The sequence below is a fragment of the Ailuropoda melanoleuca genome, chromosome 10 (genome assembly GCF_002007445.2).
Source record: "Ailuropoda melanoleuca isolate Jingjing chromosome 10, ASM200744v2, whole genome shotgun sequence".
In the NCBI taxonomy this organism is placed as follows: Eukaryota; Metazoa; Chordata; class Mammalia; order Carnivora; family Ursidae; genus Ailuropoda; species Ailuropoda melanoleuca.
In genome coordinates, this window is record NC_048227.1 from 62,984,310 (window position 1) to 62,989,855 (window position 5,546).

Genomic DNA, 5,546 nt, shown 5'->3' on the forward strand with positions numbered 1-5,546 from the left:
CTGTTGCCCGCCACTGGAGCACACAGCGGTACCCTCGAGCATTTCAGTCTCAGTTGCCATCTAGACAAAGGCAACGAAGTTCAAACTTTCCTGCTATCCTGCAGAATAATGAGATTTTTGAAGTGTCTTTCCCACTTAAAACATAGCACAAATAAATGCAGTTTTAAAAAGCAAAAAGAGAGATTCTTATCTCTTCAAATCAAACATTTCAGCTCATTGGTTGCCCGGCCATCGTGATCTTTTGTAGGTATCTGTTAAGCAGAGGAATTTTGACAATGTTTCCTCTTTTTACTTGAGAATGCCTGTTTACACTTGCCTATACATCAGCCTATTAAGGATAGACCACATGACCGGAGGTCACCTTTGAAATGTTGATTTCTGAAGAAACAAAAAAAGATAACTAGTTTAATGATGCATGAGAGAAGCTGGAAGCTTCTGATTTATCAATAGAACTCAAAATTCACAACAAGAAAGGATTAGCGTTTCAATCATAACTATTGAACTCACCCCAAACACTCACCACAAGGTTAGCCTGCTAAACATTTTTACCTATTCAGAGTTCAGAGTTCTATTAATAACACAATCTAACCAAGGAATCTGCTCTCCCTTAAATTTATTCCACCAGAATTTATTAATAATCCTAATCATAACCCTGTAAGTACCAAAGATCAAAGAGGTTAAGTACATCGTTTAGAGACAGAAGTTGTAGAACAAGAATCCATTGCCCACCCCCTGCATATTACCTGCACGGTACTAAGCTACATTTCCTAGAAATAAATTTCAGTTCTCCTTTTCTGTTGTGTATATTAAATGATTAAACCCCCAGGAAAAATAGAAAATTCTTCTTCTTCTGATATTCATTTCTATTCTACTTTTTACGAGAGAAGTCATGATTTACTACCAAATACATTGTCTTGTGAGTTATGGATATAAAGCTCAGGAATTAGTGTTATAATTGTTCTACTTAAAGAAAAGCCCAAATGAGTACACCAAATTGTAGCTTAATTCAAATAGTATTGAATCCAATACTGCATCCAAAAGAACCTGTTAGTATGTGTTACTCTTCTTGTTAAATGGACCAAGTAACTACAGGAGAAATGCACAAATAGAACAGCATTTAAGCAATGGAATTATGCCATCTTGTGGTGAGGTGAGGAAATGCAGCAATTGTTCAGCAGTTCTAAATACTGTAACTCCCCTGAGCATTATTTCTTCACATTAACATTGCTACTCATGTGAATAGCCAGTAACAATATAAGTCCCATTTTTTCTATAACCCATTCACAACAATTTTGCTTGACAGATTATCCTCAAACTGCAGGGGCATTAAGATGTTCCTAAATTTGCCAATTACTAGCTTCCTTGCTAAAATCAGTTCTCAAAAGATTGCTTCTCTATCCACCATGACCTAGGAGTTTTAGTAGGCATCAGGCTGCACCAAAAGGCTCAAAGGCAACCTGTGTGATGTTTAAAGAATACCTAACGGGCGCCTGGGTGGTTCAGTCCGTTAAGCATTTGCCTTCTGCTCAGGTCATGATCCCAGAGTCCTGAATTCGAGTCCCGCATTGGGCTCCCAGCTCAGCGGGGAGCCTGCTTCTCCCTCTGCCCCTCCCCCTCCGCCTTCTCTCTCTCTCTGAAACAAATAAAATCTTAAAAAAAAAAAAAAAGAATATCTGAAGAGCTAAGACTTTCCCCCTGAATCACTTTGGCCCCACCTTTATCTGACATGGTAACAATAGCAGCTGACACTTATTGATTCCTGAATTTCTTTGACCTTAAGTAAGCTCTACACCCAACGTGGGTCTCGAACTCATGACTCTGAGACCAAATCACGTGCGCTATGGACTGAGCTATCCAGGCTTCCTTAACAGCAGCAGCTAACACTTACGGAGCATTAACCATGCATCAACCCAACCCTTGCAATAACTCTATGAGGTAAGGACCGCTATCATCTTCCTCATTTAAATCACAAAGGAATGGAGGCGCAGAGAGGTGGTAACTCCCACAAGAGATCTTACACTACTGAAATGTACTGCTTGTGAGAGCACACAAACCCAAGTTTTTATTTAAACCTTGAAAACCCATGTCATTTGTATCACCATATAAATATGAAATGTTTTGAATCCCAGAGAAGCTTCGGAAAGATTTTTAGTGAAGGCACTGGAACCAGAAGACGCAAGTAAATTACTTCAATGTAAGAACTTTAAAAACTCTCCTCTGTTGGCAGAATGCTAGTAGCTTTGGCAGAAGGAGAGATTATTATATAACTACCTTATAGTACCAATGCTGACTTGGAACAAGCGTTCACCTATGTCATGAGGAAATGTGAAAAATTAAGAACAAAGCAACATCTTCATTGAATTTAAGGACCACTGTTCTGTTTTGTTTTTCCCGAGTTGAGGTCTTAGTTTCAAAGTGCATTTTTAAAAAATGAAATGCTAGCGAGAGTTTAGTTATTCTATGCTGATCAGGAACATGATTATTCCAGATGGTTTATATAATCTCATCTTCAGCTCAATGTCTAAAGCTCAATGGCTTTAAGCCACATGGCACACCTTCCTTCTCCTTCAAAGAAATGAAACTATGATAGTCACTATTGTCCCGGCAACTGAACTGTATGAGTCTGCAAGTCATTTCAAAAGATAATTTGAGACATGGAAAAGGAGGCTGTAAGGTTGTGTAAAATTTCCATTCCTTTGACTAGAAATTATCTGCTTGTGTTTTTTAATTAACATTTTTGTGTAATATTCACATGTCCAACATTCAAATCTCTATGAAAGGAGCCAATGCTCTAATGCTGCATTTCATTATCATTTTTCCTAGATATTATTTGTATAAGCAATTTTGTCTTTTTCTTTTCACACACACAAAAAGGTAGTATGTCATGTATTCCACCTCCTTCTTTTGCTTAATGGTAGATGTTGAGATTTTTCCATATATAGTATATACTTCCCATCCTTGCTATGGCTGTATTCTTTCCTATCATTCAACTCCTCCTCTACAAAATATTAAAGTCATTTTAATCTTTTATTTCAAACAATGTTGCATAATGATTTCTGAAAGTCGTTTGCACATGTTAAATTTCTCAAAATGAAATTTTCAATCAGATTTTTATTTGTAAGTTTTAAAAAAGATTTGAATGTGCACGAGCAAGTGGGGGGGTGCAGAGAGAGAGCATCCTGACCAAGCTCCCCGAAGAGCACAGGGCTCTTGAGATCATGACCTGAGCCAAAACCTAGTCAGTCACTTAACTGACTGAGCCACCCAGGCACCCTGAATTGTTATTTGTAATTTTGATATAGTTAAATTAAGTCATTGTAGGTTATAGTGACTCACACGTTCTACCACAATGTATGACAATTTCCTCATCCTCTTGCCAACACTTGTTTTTCAAATTTATGATAGGTTTAAAAAAATAAGGTCAAAAATTAAAAAATTACCTTCATAATTTTAATTTGCATTTCCTAAGTAGTTCAAGATCTTTTATGTATTTTAAAACTATTTGTATTTCTTTCCGTGTTCATATCCCTCATGCACTTTTAGTCTTTTTCTACTAGCTTTAATTAGCCTTTTGAACTGTGGCCAAGTTGTAATTCTTTCTGCACACTGCCCTTTGCAGTGTCATTTTTCAACTTAGAGTTTTGTTAGCCTCAATTTTTTTTAGTCAAATGTACCAATTGTTCCTTCTATAGTTTGGAGTCAGACTTTCTCTACTCCAATTACTTTAAGTCTCTTAAACATTTGTTTCTAGTACTTATGGTCTCATTTTCCCTTTCCAATTTAAATCTGATTCTTCTGGTGGAACCTATAGAACTTTTCCCATTTGACTATCCATTATCCCAATATTCCTTAAAGAATAACATTTTTTCTTCCCTCACCAATCTAATACTTACCCATTATTAATTTCCAAATACATATTGATCTTTATCTACTGTTACACTGATTTTCTCATTATACACCAGAACTACAGCTTCTCTCCACTTTTATTTCTAGACATTTTTGTTCTTGCTTTGTAAACGGGGTCCTTGTTCTCTCAGCAGTTGTTTGGAGGTTGTACCAAGTCACTTAAGCTGAATGTGCTTGTTTCATAATTCCTCTTGAAGCTTCAGTTATATATAATGCTTTTATTTGTAAATAAGAAAAGATAAATGGGCCCAAGGAGGTTTACTATAGTATTGAGACAGATGTTTGGTGTGTCCTTACAACAGAACAGTAGTTCATAGCAGTTAAAATGAACGACACTTGTTCAACAGGGGTAAATCACAATATAAAAACCAAGTCACAGAAGTATATGTATGTGATCCTTTTTGTCTTTCACAAACACTAAATACATCTCCTTAGTCCCTTCATGAAGGCCTGAGTTAATACCTAATGTCCTAAAGGCTTAGATGCTGATGGATTTGCAGCAAGAGTAAAAACATGGATAAAATATCCATGAACTTCAGAGTAATGGTTACTTCTGAAAAGTGGGAAAGGGGAGTTAAATGGCTAAGTGTATAAAGAAGTCTTCAAACTGGTGTAATATATTTAATGGGGAAAAAAAAAACCACTTGAAGCAAATATGGCAAAAGTGAAAAATAGGTCTGTTAAATCTGAGTGGGTACGTGGCTGTTCATTATCTAAATCTGGGTGCTTCTGTCAATGTCTGAAATATTTCTCAACACAGGGGCTTATAGAGAAATATCTTCCATATCATCTTCTAGAATTTTGATTTTTATCTCAAAACAATCACCGTAGGTCTGGAAAAAAGTAATTTCACTCATTTGACAAGTTCCTAAAACGTTTTAATTTTTGTTGCATAAGGTCCTAGAGTAAGTATAAATTACCCACTTGCCTGCTTTCTAACCACTAGAATGTAACTGTGGGTGCAGGCATTTTTCCATTATCTTCAGTTGTATACCCAAGGCATTAAAATGAACAGATACCCAATTGAAAAACAAACTAATTCTTTAAGTGTTTACTTCCTTGGTTTGGAAACTTGTGTGCAATAGTGGAACCTGGATGTTATGGAAAATGCAGTAAAAGGACCAGGTTTTGTCTAAATAGGTTTTATTTTAGACAGATTTAATATGAATACAGGAAAATTCTGGCCAAACACAACCATACAATTCCTTTTCTACTTGGTACATAGTGGGGGTTGGGAACAAAGTCACATATTGCCCAGTATGGAAGACGGTTTCCTTCTCTGATTATGATTTTCTCTTTCAATTCAGAATTTTCATTTCCAAATTTGGTACTCTTTGGTTCAGCTCAAATATTATTCCTGTATTTCAATCGCCCAGCTTATATTATTAATTTAGAGATAAATTATTATATGAGATGCCAATTTTCACTGGTAGTGACTGGCCAAACTATAAAAAACAAGATGGTAGAACTGCTATTGCATTAAGAAATAAGTACTGTAAAATACTCTTTCCTGAATAGTAAATGGATGTCCTTGAAGTTGTAATCAGTTACTTTCACTCCTACTGTATTCTAATTGTACAGAAAGTCATTATTAGCTCCCGAAAAAGGATTTCATGTTGTAAGAAACAGACAAAAGACAA